General features: G+C 46.0%; 7 non-coding genes across 7 annotated transcripts; all 7 read left to right on the forward strand.

Annotated features, from left to right (window-relative positions):
* The first annotated feature begins 501 nt into the window (after positions 1–501).
* Positions 502–692, forward strand: LOC130334925 (U2 spliceosomal RNA). Its single transcript, XR_008876646.1, has one exon. It is a non-coding gene; the product is annotated as a U2 spliceosomal RNA (small nuclear RNA).
* A 2,101-nt stretch (positions 693–2,793) lies between these two features.
* On the forward strand, positions 2,794–2,984 carry LOC130334938 (U2 spliceosomal RNA). Its single transcript, XR_008876658.1, has one exon. It is a non-coding gene; the product is annotated as a U2 spliceosomal RNA (small nuclear RNA).
* A 2,099-nt stretch (positions 2,985–5,083) lies between these two features.
* Positions 5,084–5,274, forward strand: LOC130334950 (U2 spliceosomal RNA). Its single transcript, XR_008876669.1, has one exon. It is a non-coding gene; the product is annotated as a U2 spliceosomal RNA (small nuclear RNA).
* A 2,095-nt stretch (positions 5,275–7,369) lies between these two features.
* LOC130334962 (U2 spliceosomal RNA) lies at positions 7,370–7,560 on the forward strand. The gene has a single exon (XR_008876678.1). It is a non-coding gene; the product is annotated as a U2 spliceosomal RNA (small nuclear RNA).
* Positions 7,561–9,662: 2,102 nt separating this feature from the next.
* Positions 9,663–9,853, forward strand: LOC130334964 (U2 spliceosomal RNA). The gene has a single exon (XR_008876679.1). It is a non-coding gene; the product is annotated as a U2 spliceosomal RNA (small nuclear RNA).
* Positions 9,854–11,951: 2,098 nt separating this feature from the next.
* LOC130334965 (U2 spliceosomal RNA) lies at positions 11,952–12,142 on the forward strand. Its single transcript, XR_008876680.1, has one exon. It is a non-coding gene; the product is annotated as a U2 spliceosomal RNA (small nuclear RNA).
* Positions 12,143–14,236: 2,094 nt separating this feature from the next.
* LOC130334966 (U2 spliceosomal RNA) lies at positions 14,237–14,427 on the forward strand. Its single transcript, XR_008876681.1, has one exon. It is a non-coding gene; the product is annotated as a U2 spliceosomal RNA (small nuclear RNA).
* Positions 14,428–16,219: the final 1,792 nt, after the last annotated feature.

Below are 16,219 nucleotides of genomic sequence, written 5' to 3' on the forward strand. Positions count from 1 at the left end.
ATGAGGAGCATCAGCACTGCTCTGCCTGAGCAGAACCATCACCGCCATAGGTTGTCAAATAACCCGGATTTAACCCACACAGGTAAGTCCAATGGGGTGCAGGCATGTCCTCTATGCTTACAGCTTCCCGTGGGTGTTGGTTTGATACCGTTTGGGGACAGCCAAGGAGGCATCTGCAGGCAACAAAGGTAGGTGTGTGCTTGTGTGTGTGTTTCCTATGCAGATCCTAAGCCCAGTGTCACATGCAAGTAGGAGGAGTAAGAAGGGTTCCTGGCAAATCCGGGTTATGGATTGCATTTAAAAAGGCCCCGTGGGAGTGCAATGGGCCCCTGTCTTGCTGCTTAGCAATAATGGTATGGGTTTAGGTTCTGCTGTGTGTACTGGTGGTTGACTGCCCCCCAGCCCAGAGTGTGCATGGAAAATTGTCTGGCAGCCTCCCTGACAGCAAGCAGTGATAGTGCCCATGAAGGGCACCTTGTTGGGCCCGCCCCTTTCACGGTTATCGCTTCTCGGCCTTTTGGCTAAGATCAAGTGTAGTATCTGTTCTTATCAGTTTAATATCTGATACGTCCCCTATCTGGGGACCATATATTAAATGGATTTTTGAGAACGGGGGCCGATTTCGAAGCTTGCTTCCGTCGCCCTATGCATTGACCCGATATGGCAGTATCTTCGGGTACAGTGCACCACCCCCTTACAGGGTTAAAAAGAAAGATTCCTACTTTCATTGCTACCTGCTTGCTGGCTAGCCAGCTAGCCAGCCCTGTAGGCCTTGCTGCTGCTGCTGCAGCCAAAAAACAAAAGGTGGTGCTGCTGCTGCTTCTGCTGCTTCTGCTTCTGCTTGTGTCTGGCCGCTGTTGGAGCGTCCAGGCACAGGACTTCTGCTGCTGCTGACTAAATGGCCTCCTTAATTGGATCATTTGAGTAGCCAGCACACCTGTGCAGGTAGGGCATGACATGATAGGCAGCTGCCTTGATAGCGGGTGGGTGCTGAATGTTCCTAATTGACAAAATAAGATTAATGCTTATGAAGAAATATAAAATCTCATCCCTTCCCCAATATCGCGCCACACCCCTACCCCTTAATTCCCTGGTTGAACTTGATGGACATATGTCTTTTTTCGACCGTACTAACTATGTAACTATGTAACATAACATGGGGGGGGGGGGGGGTCTCCTGGCTGTTCACACAGGTGTGTCATTGCTGTACATTGACCATGCATTGCTTCTGTGGTATTGCAAAGGCAAAGACAAATGCTTCCAGCCATCCATTGCACTAATGGATTGGTCATCAGCTGGCTGTCTATGTCCCGCATCAATATAGACCAAAGTACAGAGGGTTAGGCTATGCTATTGTGCACCTACCTGATGCATCAGAAGGTGCGAGGCCCTTGCTAAATTCTGTGCACAGACTTTGAGATCTATACTTTAGACTGTATCTAAACCTGCTCCAACATGGACTGACATTCTGGCCTACTTTCAGCCGATGCGACTTGTCTGTCGCTGAACAGTCGCTTTTTATGTATTCAGCACCTATGTATAATGTTGTAAAAATGCTCTAGAAGCTAAAGTCGCAGAAATGTCACACATATTTGGCCTGCAACTTTCTGTGCGACAAATTCAGACAGGAAAAATCTGTATAAATCCTTAGAAAATTATCCCCCAGTGTCTCCATCTGCTGGCGGTATTGAATAAGCATTGCTGCACTGATGGGGTATGCATTAGACGAAAAAAAAGAAGAAAAAGAAGAATAATACGCCCAGAAAAGAGGCGAAAAGGAGAAAAACGTAAAAAAACGTGAAAAAAAAGTAAGAGGAAGAGAAGGGAAAAAAAGGTGGAAATGGGTTTAAAAGTGATTCCGGCGGAGAAATATATATATATATATATATATATATATATATATATATATATATATATATACGCGCACACACACACATATATATAAACGTATTCTCCGTTGAGATATTGCAGCCGCTGCTGTGTCCAGGCCCAGGAGCCTTAGCACTGTGCTGTGATGTCACTCAATACCACTGACATCACTAGGTGTAAACAACATCTCTCCTTTGCTGTGTATGTGACTATGGAGCTGTTTGGTGATGTTGTCTATTATGGCCTTCATAGAAGCAACAGGAGATTGTTGCATCCATCTAGAACCCTCAGAACTACAGTGCTATGATGTCACTCACTTCCACAGGCCTTGCAGAGTGTAAAAAACAAGAACCCAGCTTTGTTGTGTATGTAACCATAGGGATTTGTGATGTCACCTAGAACCTTCACAGCAGCGACAGCTTTATGAGGAGCATCAGCACTGCTCTGCCTGAGCAGAACCATCACCGCCATAGGTTGTCAAATAACCCGGATTTAACCCACACAGGTAAGTCCAATGGGGTGCAGGCATGTCCTCTATGCTTACAGCTTCCCGTGGGTGTTGGTTTGATACCGTTTGGGGACAGCCAAGGAGGCATCTGCAGGCAACAAAGGTAGGTGTGTGCTTGTGTGTGTGTTTCCTATGCAGATCCTAAGCCCAGTGTCACATGCAAGTAGGAGGAGTAAGAAGGGTTCCTGGCAAATCCGGGTTATGGATTGCATTTAAAAAGGCCCCGTGGGAGTGCAATGGGCCCCTGTCTTGCTGCTTAGCAATAATGGTATGGGTTTAGGTTCTGCTGTGTGTACTGGTGGTTGACTGCCCCCCAGCCCAGAGTGTGCATGGAAAATTGTCTGGCAGCCTCCCTGACAGCAAGCAGTGATAGTGCCCATGAAGGGCACCTTGTTGGGCCCGCCCCTTTCACGGTTATCGCTTCTCGGCCTTTTGGCTAAGATCAAGTGTAGTATCTGTTCTTATCAGTTTAATATCTGATACGTCCCCTATCTGGGGACCATATATTAAATGGATTTTTGAGAACGGGGGCCGATTTCGAAGCTTGCTTCCGTCGCCCTATGCATTGACCCGATATGGCAGTATCTTCGGGTACAGTGCACCACCCCCTTACAGGGTTAAAAAGAAAGATTCCTACTTTCATTGCTACCTGCTTGCTGGCTAGCCAGCTAGCCAGCCCTGTGGGCCTTGCTGCTGCTGCTGCAGCCAAAAAACAAAAGGTGGTGCTGCTGCTGCTTCTGCTGCTTCTGCTTCTGCTTGTGTCTGGCCGCTGTTGGAGCGTCCAGGCACAGGACTTCTGCTGCTGCTGACTAAATGGCCTCCTTAATTGGATCATTTGAGTAGCCAGCACACCTGTGCAGGTAGGGCATGACATGATAGGCAGCTGCCTTGATAGCGGGTGGGTGCTGAATGTTCCTAATTGACAAAATAAGATTAATGCTTATGAAGAAATATAAAATCTCATCCCTTCCCCAATATCGCGCCACACCCCTACCCCTTAATTCCCTGGTTGAACTTGATGGACATATGTCTTTTTTCGACCGTACTAACTATGTAACATAAAATGGGGGGGGGGGGGGTCTCCTGGCTGTTCACACAGGTGTGTCATTGCTGTACATTGACCATGCATTGCTTCTGTGGTATTGCAAAGGCAAAGACAAATGCTTCCAGCCATCCATTGCACTAATGGATTGGTCATCAGCTGGCTGTCTATGTCCCGCATCAATATAGACCAAAGTACAGAGGGTTAGGCTATGCTATTGTGCACCTACCTGATGCATCAGAAGGTGCGAGGCCCTTGCTAAATTCTGTGCACAGACTTTGAGATCTATACTTTAGACTGTATCTAAACCTGCTCCAACATGGACTGACATTCTGGCCTACTTTCAGCCGATGCGACTTGTCTGTCGCTGAACAGTCGCTTTTTATGTATTCAGCACCTATGTATAATGTTGTAAAAATGCTCTAGAAGCTAAAGTCGCAGAAATGTCACACATATTTGGCCTGCAACTTTCTGTGCGACAAATTCAGACAGGAAAAATCAGTATAAATCCTTAGAAAATTATCCCCCAGTGTCTCCATCTGCTGGCGGTATTGAATAAGCATTGCTGCACTGATGGGGTATGCATTAGACGAAAAAAAAGAAGAAAAAGAAGAATAATACGCCCAGAAAAGAGGCGAAAAGGAGAAAAACGTAAAAAAACGTGAAAAAAAAGTAAGAGGAAGAGAAGGGAAAAAAAGGTGGAAATGGGTTTAAAAGTGATTTCGGCGGAGAATATATATATATATATATATATATATATATATATATATATATATATATATATATATATACGCGCACACACACACATATATATAAACGTATTCTCCGTTGAGATATTGCAGCCGCTGCTGTGTCCAGGCCCAGGAGCCTTAGCACTGTGCTGTGATGTCACTCAATACCACTGACATCACTAGGTGTAAACAACATCTCTCCTTTGCTGTGTATGTGACTATGGAGCTGTTTGGTGATGTCGTCTATTATGGCCTTCATAGAAGCAACAGGAGATTGTTGCATCCATCTAGAACCCTCAGAACTACAGTGCTATGATGTCACTCACTTCCACAGGCCTTGCAGAGTGTAAACAACAACAACCCAGCTTTGTTGTGTATGTAACCATAGGGATTTGTGATGTCACCTAGAACCTTCACAGCAGCGACAGCTTTATGAGGAGCATCAGCACTGCTCTGCCTGAGCAGAACCATCACCGCCATAGGTTGTCAAATAACCCGGATTTAACCCACACAGGTAAGTCCAATGGGGTGCAGGCATGTCCTCTATGCTTACAGCTTCCCGTGGGTGTTGGTTTGATACCGTTTGGGGACAGCCAAGGAGGCATCTGCAGGCAACAAAGGTAGGTGTGTGCTTGTGTGTGTGTTTCCTATGCAGATCCTAAGCCCAGTGTCACATGCAAGTAGGAGGAGTAAGAAGGGTTCCTGGCAAATCCGGGTTATGGATTGCATTTAAAAAGGCCCCGTGGGAGTGCAATGGGCCCCTGTCTTGCTGCTTAGCAATAATGGTATGGGTTTAGGTTCTGCTGTGTGTACTGGTGGTTGACTGCCCCCCAGCCCAGAGTGTGCATGGAAAATTGTCTGGCAGCCTCCCTGACAGCAAGCAGTGATAGTGCCCATGAAGGGCACCTTGTTGGGCCCGCCCCTTTCACGGTTATCGCTTCTCGGCCTTTTGGCTAAGATCAAGTGTAGTATCTGTTCTTATCAGTTTAATATCTGATACGTCCCCTATCTGGGGACCATATATTAAATGGATTTTTGAGAACGGGGGCCGATTTCGAAGCTTGCTTCCGTCGCCCTATGCATTGACCCGATATGGCAGTATCTTCGGGTACAGTGCACCACCCCCTTACAGGGTTAAAAAGAAAGATTCCTACTTTCATTGCTACCTGCTTGCTGGCTAGCCAGCTAGCCAGCCCTGTGGGCCTTGCTGCTGCTGCAGCCAAAAAACAAAAGGTGGTGCTGCTGCTGCTTCTGCTGCTTCTGCTTCTGCTTGTGTCTGGCCGCTGTTGGAGCGTCCAGGCACAGGACTTCTGCTGCTGCTGACTAAATGGCCTCCTTAATTGGATCATTTGAGTAGCCAGCACACCTGTGCAGGTAGGGCATGACATGATAGGCAGCTGCCTTGATAGCGGGTGGGTGCTGAATGTTCCTAATTGACAAAATAAGATTAATGCTTATGAAGAAATATAAAATCTCATCCCTTCCCCAATATCGCGCCACACCCCTACCCCTTAATTCCCTGGTTGAACTTGATGGACATATGTCTTTTTTCGACCGTACTAACTATGTAACTATGTAACATAACATGGGGGGGGGGGGGGGGGGTCTCCTGGCTGTTCACACAGGTGTGTCATTGCTGTACATTGACCATGCATTGCTTCTGTGGTATTGCAAAGGCAAAGACAAATGCTTCCAGCCATCCATTGCACTAATGGATTGGTCATCAGCTGGCTGTCTATGTCCCGCATCAATATAGACCAAAGTACAGAGGGTTAGGCTATGCTATTGTGCACCTACCTGATGCATCAGAAGGTGCGAGGCCCTTGCTAAATTCTGTGCACAGACTTTGAGATCTATACTTTAGACTGTATCTAAACCTGCTCCAACATGGACTGACATTCTGGCCTACTTTCAGCCGATGCGACTTGTCTGTCGCTGAACAGTCGCTTTTTATGTATTCAGCACCTATGTATAATGTTGTAAAAATGCTCTAGAAGCTAAAGTCGCAGAAATGTCACACATATTTGGCCTGCAACTTTCTGTGCGACAAATTCAGACAGGAAAAATCAGTATAAATCCTTAGAAAATTATCCCCCAGTGTCTCCATCTGCTGGCGGTATTGAATAAGCATTGCTGCACTGATGGGGTATGCATTAGACGAAAAAAAAGAAGAAAAAGAAGAATAATACGCCCAGAAAAGAGGCGAAAAGGAGAAAAACGTAAAAAAACGTGAAAAAAAAGTAAGAGGAAGAGAAGGGAAAAAAAGGTGGAAATGGGTTTAAAAGTGATTTCGGCGGAGAAATATATATATATATATATATATATATATATATATATATATATATACGCGCACACACACACATATATATAAACGTATTCTCCGTTGAGATATTGCAGCCGCTGCTGTGTCCAGGCCCAGGAGCCTTAGCACTGTGCTGTGATGTCACTCAATACCACTGACATCACTAGGTGTAAACAACATCTCTCCTTTGCTGTGTATGTGACTATGGAGCTGTTTGGTGATGTCGTCTATTATGGCCTTCATAGAAGCAACAGGAGATTGTTGCATCCATCTAGAACCCTCAGAACTACAGTGCTATGATGTCACTCACTTCCACAGGCCTTGCAGAGTGTAAACAACAACAACCCAGCTTTGTTGTGTATGTAACCATAGGGATTTGTGATGTCACCTAGAACCTTCACAGCAGTGACAGCTTTATGAGGAGCATCAGCACTGCTCTGCCTGAGCAGAACCATCACCGCCATAGGTTGTCAAATAACCCGGATTTAACCCACACAGGTAAGTCCAATGGGGTGCAGGCATGTCCTCTATGCTTACAGCTTCCCGTGGGTGTTGGTTTGATACCGTTTGGGGACAGCCAAGGAGGCATCTGCAGGCAACAAAGGTAGGTGTGTGCTTGTGTGTGTGTTTCCTATGCAGATCCTAAGCCCAGTGTCACATGCAAGTAGGAGGAGTAAGAAGGGTTCCTGGCAAATCCGGGTTATGGATTGCATTTAAAAAGGCCCCGTGGGAGTGCAATGGGCCCCTGTCTTGCTGCTTAGCAATAATGGTATGGGTTTAGGTTCTGCTGTGTGTACTGGTGGTTGACTGCCCCCCAGCCCAGAGTGTGCATGGGAAATTGTCTGGCAGCCTCCCTGACAGCAAGCAGTGATAGTGCCCATGAAGGGCACCTTGTTGGGCCCGCCCCTTTCACGGTTATCGCTTCTCGGCCTTTTGGCTAAGATCAAGTGTAGTATCTGTTCTTATCAGTTTAATATCTGATACGTCCCCTATCTGGGGACCATATATTAAATGGATTTTTGAGAACGGGGGCCGATTTCGAAGCTTGCTTCCGTCGCCCTATGCATTGACCCGATATGGCAGTATCTTCGGGTACAGTGCACCACCCCCTTACAGGGTTAAAAAGAAAGATTCCTACTTTCATTGCTACCTGCTTGCTGGCTAGCCAGCTAGCCAGCCCTGTGGGCCTTGCTGCTGCTGCAGCCAAAAAACAAAAGGTGGTGCTGCTGCTGCTTCTGCTGCTTCTGCTTCTGCTTGTGTCTGGCCGCTGTTGGAGCGTCCAGGCACAGGACTTCTGCTGCTGCTGACTAAATGGCCTCCTTAATTGGATCATTTGAGTAGCCAGCACACCTGTGCAGGTAGGGCATGACATGATAGGCAGCTGCCTTGATAGCGGGTGGGTGCTGAATGTTCCTAATTGACAAAATAAGATTAATGCTTATGAAGAAATATAAAATCTCATCCCTTCCCCAATATCGCGCCACACCCCTACCCCTTAATTCCCTGGTTGAACTTGATGGACATATGTCTTTTTTCGACCGTACTAACTATGTAACTATGTAACATAACATGGGGGGGGGGGGGGAGGGTCTCCTGGCTGTTCACACAGGTGTGTCATTGCTGTACATTGACCATGCATTGCTTCTGTGGTATTGCAAAGGCAAAGACAAATGCTTCCAGCCATCCATTGCACTAATGGATTGGTCATCAGCTGGCTGTCTATGTCCCGCATCAATATAGACCAAAGTACAGAGGGTTAGGCTATGCTATTGTGCACCTACCTGATGCATCAGAAGGTGCGAGGCCCTTGCTAAATTCTGTGCACAGACTTTGAGATCTATACTTTAGACTGTATCTAAACCTGCTCCAACATGGACTGACATTCTGGCCTACTTTCAGCCGATGCGACTTGTCTGTCGCTGAACAGTCGCTTTTTATGTATTCAGCACCTATGTATAATGTTGTAAAAATGCTCTAGAAGCTAAAGTCGCAGAAATGTCACACATATTTGGCCTGCAACTTTCTGTGCGACAAATTCAGACAGGAAAAATCGGTATAAATCCTTAGAAAATTATCCCCCAGTGTCTCCATCTGCTGGCGGTATTGAATAAGCATTGCTGCACTGATGGGGTATGCATTAGACGAAAAAAAAGAAGAAAAAGAAGAATAATACGCCCAGAAAAGAGGCGAAAAGGAGAAAAACGTAAAAAAACGTGAAAAAAAAGTAAGAGGAAGAGAAGGGAAAAAAAGGTGGAAATGGGTTTAAAAGTGATTTCGGCGGAGAAATATATATATATATATATATATATATATATATATATATATATATATATATATACGCGCACACACACACATATATATAAACGTATTCTCCGTTGAGATATTGCAGCCGCTGCTGTGTCCAGGCCCAGGAGCCTTAGCACTGTGCTGTGATGTCACTCAATACCACTGACATCACTAGGTGTAAACAACATCTCTCCTTTGCTGTGTATGTGACTATGGAGCTGTTTGGTGATGTCGTCTATTATGGCCTTCATAGAAGCAACAGGAGATTGTTGCATCCATCTAGAACCCTCAGAACTACAGTGCTATGATGTCACTCACTTCCACAGGCCTTGCAGAGTGTAAACAACAACAACCCAGCTTTGTTGTGATGTCACCATAGGGATTTGTGATGTCACCTAGAACCTTCACAGCAGCGACAGCTTTATGAGGAGCATCAGCACTGCTCTGCCTGAGCAGAACCATCACCGCCATAGGTTGTCAAATAACCCGGATTTAACCCACACAGGTAAGTCCAATGGGGTGCAGGCATGTCCTCTATGCTTACAGCTTCCCGTGGGTGTTGGTTTGATACCGTTTGGGGACAGCCAAGGAGGCATCTGCAGGCAACAAAGGTAGGTGTGTGCTTGTGTGTGTGTTTCCTATGCAGATCCTAAGCCCAGTGTCACATGCAAGTAGGAGGAGTAAGAAGGGTTCCTGGCAAATCCGGGTTATGGATTGCATTTAAAAAGGCCCCGTGGGAGTGCAATGGGCCCCTGTCTTGCTGCTTAGCAATAATGGTATGGGTTTAGGTTCTGCTGTGTGTACTGGTGGTTGACTGCCCCCCAGCCCAGAGTGTGCATGGAAAATTGTCTGGCAGCTTCCCTGACAGCAAGCAGTGATAGTGCCCATGAAGGGCACCTTGTTGGGCCCGTCCCTTTCACGGTTATCGCTTCTCGGCCTTTTGGCTAAGATCAAGTGTAGTATCTGTTCTTATCAGTTTAATATCTGATACGTCCCCTATCTGGGGACCATATATTAAATGGATTTTTGAGAACGGGGGCCGATTTCGAAGCTTGCTTCCGTCGCCCTATGCATTGACCCGATATGGCAGTATCTTCGGGTACAGTGCACCACCCCCTTACAGGGTTAAAAAGAAAGATTCCTACTTTCATTGCTACCTGCTTGCTGGCTAGCCAGCTAGCCAGCCCTGTGGGCCTTGCTGCTGCTGCAGCCAAAAAACAAAAGGTGGTGCTGCTGCTGCTTCTGCTGCTTCTGCTTCTGCTTGTGTCTGGCCGCTGTTGGAGCGTCCAGGCACAGGACTTCTGCTGCTGCTGACTAAATGGCCTCCTTAATTGGATCATTTGAGTAGCCAGCACACCTGTGCAGGTAGGGCATGACATGATAGGCAGCTGCCTTGATAGCGGGTGGGTGCTGAGTGTTCCTAATTGACAAAATAAGATTAATGCTTATGAAGAAATATAAAATCTCATCCCTTCCCCAATATCGCGCCACACCCCTACCCCTTAATTCCCTGGTTGAACTTGATGGACATATGTCTTTTTTCGACCGTACTAACTATGTAACTATGTAACATAATATGGGGGGGGGGGGGGGGGTCTCCTGGCTGTTCACACAGGTGTGTCATTGCTGTACATTGACCATGCATTGCTTCTGTGGTATTGCAAAGGCAAAGACAAATGCTTCCAGCCATCCATTGCACTAATGGATTGGTCATCAGCTGGCTGTCTATGTCCCGCATCAATATAGACCAAAGTACAGAGGGTTAGGCTATGCTATTGTGCACCTACCTGATGCATCAGAAGGTGCGAGGCCCTTGCTAAATTCTGTGCACAGACTTTGAGATCTATACTTTAGACTGTATCTAAACCTGCTCCAACATGGACTGACATTCTGGCCTACTTTCAGCCGATGCGACTTGTCTGTCGCTGAACAGTCGCTTTTTATGTATTCAGCACCTATGTATAATGTTGTAAAAATGCTCTAGAAGCTAAAGTCGCAGAAATGTCACACATATTTGGCCTGCAACTTTCTGTGCGACAAATTCAGACAGGAAAAATCAGTATAAATCCTTAGAAAATTATCCCCCAGTGTCTCCATCTGCTGGCGGTATTGAATAAGCATTGCTGCACTGATGGGGTATGCATTAGACGAAAAAAAAGAAGAAAAAGAAGAATAATACGCCCAGAAAAGAGGCGAAAAGGAGAAAAACGTAAAAAAACGTGAAAAAAAAGTAAGAGGAAGAGAAGGGAAAAAAAGGTGGAAATGGGTTTAAAAGTGATTTCGGCGGAGAAATATATATATATATATATATATATATATATATATATATATATATATATACGCGCACACACACACATATATATAAACGTATTCTCCGTTGAGATATTGCAGCCGCTGCTGTGTCCAGGCCCAGGAGCCTTAGCACTGTGCTGTGATGTCACTCAATACCACTGACATCACTAGGTGTAAACAACATCTCTCCTTTGCTGTGTATGTGACTATGGAGCTGTTTGGTGATGTCGTCTATTATGGCCTTCATAGAAGCAACAGGAGATTGTTGCATCCATCTAGAACCCTCAGAACTACAGTGCTATGATGTCACTCACTTCCACAGGCCTTGCAGAGTGTAAACAACAACAACCCAGCTTTGTTGTGTATGTAACCATAGGGATTTGTGATGTCACCTAGAACCTTCACAGCAGCGACAGCTTTATGAGGAGCATCAGCACTGCTCTGCCTGAGCAGAACCATCACCGCCATAGGTTGTCAAATAACCCGGATTTAACCCACACAGGTAAGTCCAATGGGGTGCAGGCATGTCCTCTATGCTTACAGCTTCCCGTGGGTGTTGGTTTGATACCGTTTGGGGACAGCCAAGGAGGCATCTGCAGGCAACAAAGGTAGGTGTGTGCTTGTGTGTGTGTTTCCTATGCAGATCCTAAGCCCAGTGTCACATGCAAGTAGGAGGAGTAAGAAGGGTTCCTGGCAAATCCGGGTTATGGATTGCATTTAAAAAGGCCCCGTGGGAGTGCAATGGGCCCCTGTCTTGCTGCTTAGCAATAATGGTATGGGTTTAGGTTCTGCTGTGTGTACTGGTGGTTGACTGCCCCCCAGCCCAGAGTGTGCATGGAAAATTGTCTGGCAGCCTCCCTGACAGCAAGCAGTGATAGTGCCCATGAAGGGCACCTTGTTGGGCCCGCCCCTTTCACGGTTATCGCTTCTCGGCCTTTTGGCTAAGATCAAGTGTAGTATCTGTTCTTATCAGTTTAATATCTGATACGTCCCCTATCTGGGGACCATATATTAAATGGATTTTTGAGAACGGGGGCCGATTTCGAAGCTTGCTTCCGTCGCCCTATGCATTGACCCGATATGGCAGTATCTTCGGGTACAGTGCACCACCCCCTTACAGGGTTAAAAAGAAAGATTCCTACTTTCATTGCTACCTGCTTGCTGGCTAGCCAGCTAGCCAGCTCTGTGGGCCTTGCTGCTGCTGCAGCCAAAAAACAAAAGGTGGTGCTGCTGCTGCTTCTGCTGCTTCTGCTTCTGCTTGTGTCTGGCCGCTGTTGGAGCATCCAGGCACAGGACTTCTGCTGCTGCTGACTAAATGGCCTCCTTAATTGGATCATTTGAGTAGCCAGCACACCTGTGCAGGCAGGGCATGACATGATAGGCAGCTGCCTTGATAGCGGGTGGGTGCTGAATGTTCCTAATTGACAAAATAAGATTAATGCTTATGAAGAAATATAAAATCTCATCCCTTCCCCAATATCGCGCCACACCCCTACCCCTTAATTCCCTGGTTGAACTTGATGGACATATGTCTTTTTTCGACCGTACTAACTATGTAACTATGTAACATAACATGGGGGGGGGGGGGGTCTCCTGGCTGTTCACACAGGTGTGTCATTGCTGTACATTGACCATGCATTGCTTCTGTGGTATTGCAAAGGCAAAGACAAATGCTTCCAGCCATCCATTGCACTAATGGATTGGTCATCAGCTGGCTGTCTATGTCCCGCATCAATATAGACCAAAGTACAGAGGGTTAGGCTATGCTATTGTGCACCTACCTGATGCATCAGAAGGTGCGAGGCCCTTGCTAAATTCTGTGCACAGACTTTGAGATCTATACTTTAGACTGTATCTAAACCTGCTCCAACATGGACTGACATTCTGGCCTACTTTCAGCCGATGCGACTTGTCTGTCGCTGAACAGTCGCTTTTTATGTATTCAGCACCTATGTATAATGTTGTAAAAATGCTCTAGAAGCTAAAGTCGCAGAAATGTCACACATATTTGGCCTGCAACTTTCTGTGCGACAAATTCAGACAGGAAAAATCAGTATAAATCCTTAGAAAATTATCCCCCAGTGTCTCCATCTGCTGGCGGTATTGAATAAGCATTGCTGCACTGATGGGGTATGCATTAGACGAAAAAAAAGAAGAAAAAGAAGAATAATACGCCCAGAAAAGAGGCGAAAAGGAGAAAAACGTAAAAAAAACGTGAAAAAAAAGTAAGAGGAAGAGAAGGGAAAAAAAGGTGGAAATGGGTTTAAAAGTGATTTCGGCGGAGAAATATATATATATATATATATATATATATATATATATATATATATATACGCGCACACACACACATATATATAAACGTATTCTCCGTTGAGATATTGCAGCCGCTGCTGTGTCCAGGCCCAGGAGCCTTAGCACTGTGCTGTGATGTCACTCAATACCACTGACATCACTAGGTGTAAACAACATCTCTCCTTTGCTGTGTATGTGACTATGGAGCTGTTTGGTGATGTCGTCTATTATGGCCTTCATAGAAGCAACAGGAGATTGTTGCATCCATCTAGAACCCTCAGAACTACAGTGCTATGATGTCACTCACTTCCACAGGCCTTGCAGAGTGTAAACAACAACAACCCAGCTTTGTTGTGTATGTAACCATAGGGATTTGTGATGTCACCTAGAACCTTCACAGCAGCGACAGCTTTATGAGGAGCATCAGCACTGCTCTGCCTGAGCAGAACCATCACCGCCATAGGTTGTCAAATAACCCGGATTTAACCCACACAGGTAAGTCCAATGGGGTGCAGGCATGTCCTCTATGCTTACAGCTTCCCGTGGGTGTTGGTTTGATACCGTTTGGGGACAGCCAAGGAGGCATCTGCAGGCAACAAAGGTAGGTGTGTGCTTGTGTGTGTGTTTCCTATGCAGATCCTAAGCCCAGTGTCACATGCAAGTAGGAGGAGTAAGAAGGGTTCCTGGCAAATCCGGGTTATGGATTGCATTTAAAAAGGCCCCGTGGGAGTGCAATGGGCCCCTGTCTTGCTGCTTAGCAATAATGGTATGGGTTTAGGTTCTGCTGTGTGTACTGGTGGTTGACTGCCCCCCAGCCCAGAGTGTGCATGGAAAATTGTCTGGCAGCCTCCCTGACAGCAAGCAGTGATAGTGCCCATGAAGGGCACCTTGTTGGGCCCGCCCCTTTCACGGTTATCGCTTCTCGGCCTTTTGGCTAAGATCAAGTGTAGTATCTGTTCTTATCAGTTTAATATCTGATACGTCCCCTATCTGGGGACCATATATTAAATGGATTTTTGAGAACGGGGGCCGATTTCGAAGCTTGCTTCCGTCGCCCTATGCATTGACCCGATATGGCAGTATCTTCGGGTACAGTGCACCACCCCCTTACAGGGTTAAAAAGAAAGATTCCTACTTTCATTGCTACCTGCTTGCTGGCTAGCCAGCTAGCCAGCCCTGTGGGCCTTGCTGCTGCTGCAGCCAAAAAACAAAAGGTGGTGCTGCTGCTGCTTCTGCTTCTGCTTGTGTCTGGCCGCTGTTGGAGCGTCCAGGCACAGGACTTCTGCTGCTGCTGACTAAATGGCCTCCTTAATTGGATCATTTGAGTAGCCAGCACACCTGTGCAGGTAGGGCATGACATGATAGGCAGCTGCCTTGATAGCGGGTGGGTGCTGAATGTTCCTAATTGACAAAATAAGATTAATGCTTATGAAGAAATATAAAATCTCATCCCTTCCCCAATATCGCGCCACACCCCTACCCCTTAATTCCCTGGTTGAACTTGATGGACATATGTCTTTTTTCGACCGTACTAACTATGTAACTATGTAACATAACATGGGGGGGGGGGGGGTCTCCTGGCTGTTCACACAGGTGTGCCATTGCTGTACATTGACCATGCATTGCTTCTGTGGTATTGCAAAGGCAAAGACAAATGCTTCCAGCCATCCATTGCACTAATGGATTGGTCATCAGCTGGCTGTCTATGTCCCGCATCAATATAGACCAAAGTACAGAGGGTTAGGCTATGCTATTGTGCACCTACCTGATGCATCAGAAGGTGCGAGGCCCTTGCTAAATTCTGTGCACAGACTTTGAGATCTATACTTTAGACTGTATCTAAACCTGCTCCAACATGGACTGACATTCTGGCCTACTTTCAGCCGATGCGACTTGTCTGTCGCTGAACAGTCGCTTTTTATGTATTCAGCACCTATGTATAATGTTGTAAAAATGCTCTAGAAGCTAAAGTCGCAGAAATGTCACACATATTTGGCCTGCAACTTTCTGTGCGACAAATTCAGACAGGAAAAATCAGTATAAATCCTTAGAAAATTATCCCCCAGTGTCTCCATCTGCTGGCGGTATTGAATAAGCATTGCTGCACTGATGGGGTATGCATTAGACGAAAAAAAAGAAGAAAAAGAAGAATAATACGCCCAGAAAAGAGGCGAAAAGGAGAAAAACGTAAAAAAACGTGAAAAAAAAGTAAGAGGAAGAGAAGGGAAAAAAAGGTGGAAATGGGTTTAAAAGTGATTTCGGCGGAGAAATATATATATATATATATATATATATATATATATATATATATACGCGCACACACACACATATATATAAACGTATTCTCCGTTGAGATATTGCAGCCGCTGCTGTGTCCAGGCCCAGGAGCCTTAGCACTGTGCTGTGATGTCACTCAATACCACTGACATCACTAGGTGTAAACAACATCTCTCCTTTGCTGTGTATGTGACTATGGAGCTGTTTGGTGATGTCGTCTATTATGGCCTTCATAGAAGCAACAGGAGATTGTTGCATCCATCTAGAACCCTCAGAACTACAGTGCTATGATGTCACTCACTTCCACAGGCCTTGCAGAGTGTAAACAACAACAACCCAGCTTTGTTGTGTATGTAACCATAGGGATTTGTGATGTCACCTAGAACCTTCACAGCAGCGACAGCTTTATGAGGAGCATCAGCACTGCTCTGCCTGAGCAGAACCATCACCGCCATAGGTTGTCAAATAACCCGGATTTAACCCACACAGGTAAGTCCAATGGGGTGCAGGCATGTCCTCTATGCTTACAGCTTCCCGTGGGTGTTGGTTTGATACCGTTTGGGGACAGCCAAGGAGGCATCTGCAGGCAACAAAGGTAGGTGTGTGCTTGTGTGTGTGTT

The sequence above is a fragment of the Hyla sarda genome, unplaced genomic scaffold (assembly GCF_029499605.1).
Source record: "Hyla sarda isolate aHylSar1 unplaced genomic scaffold, aHylSar1.hap1 scaffold_446, whole genome shotgun sequence".
NCBI classification, from domain to species: Eukaryota; Metazoa; Chordata; class Amphibia; order Anura; family Hylidae; genus Hyla; species Hyla sarda.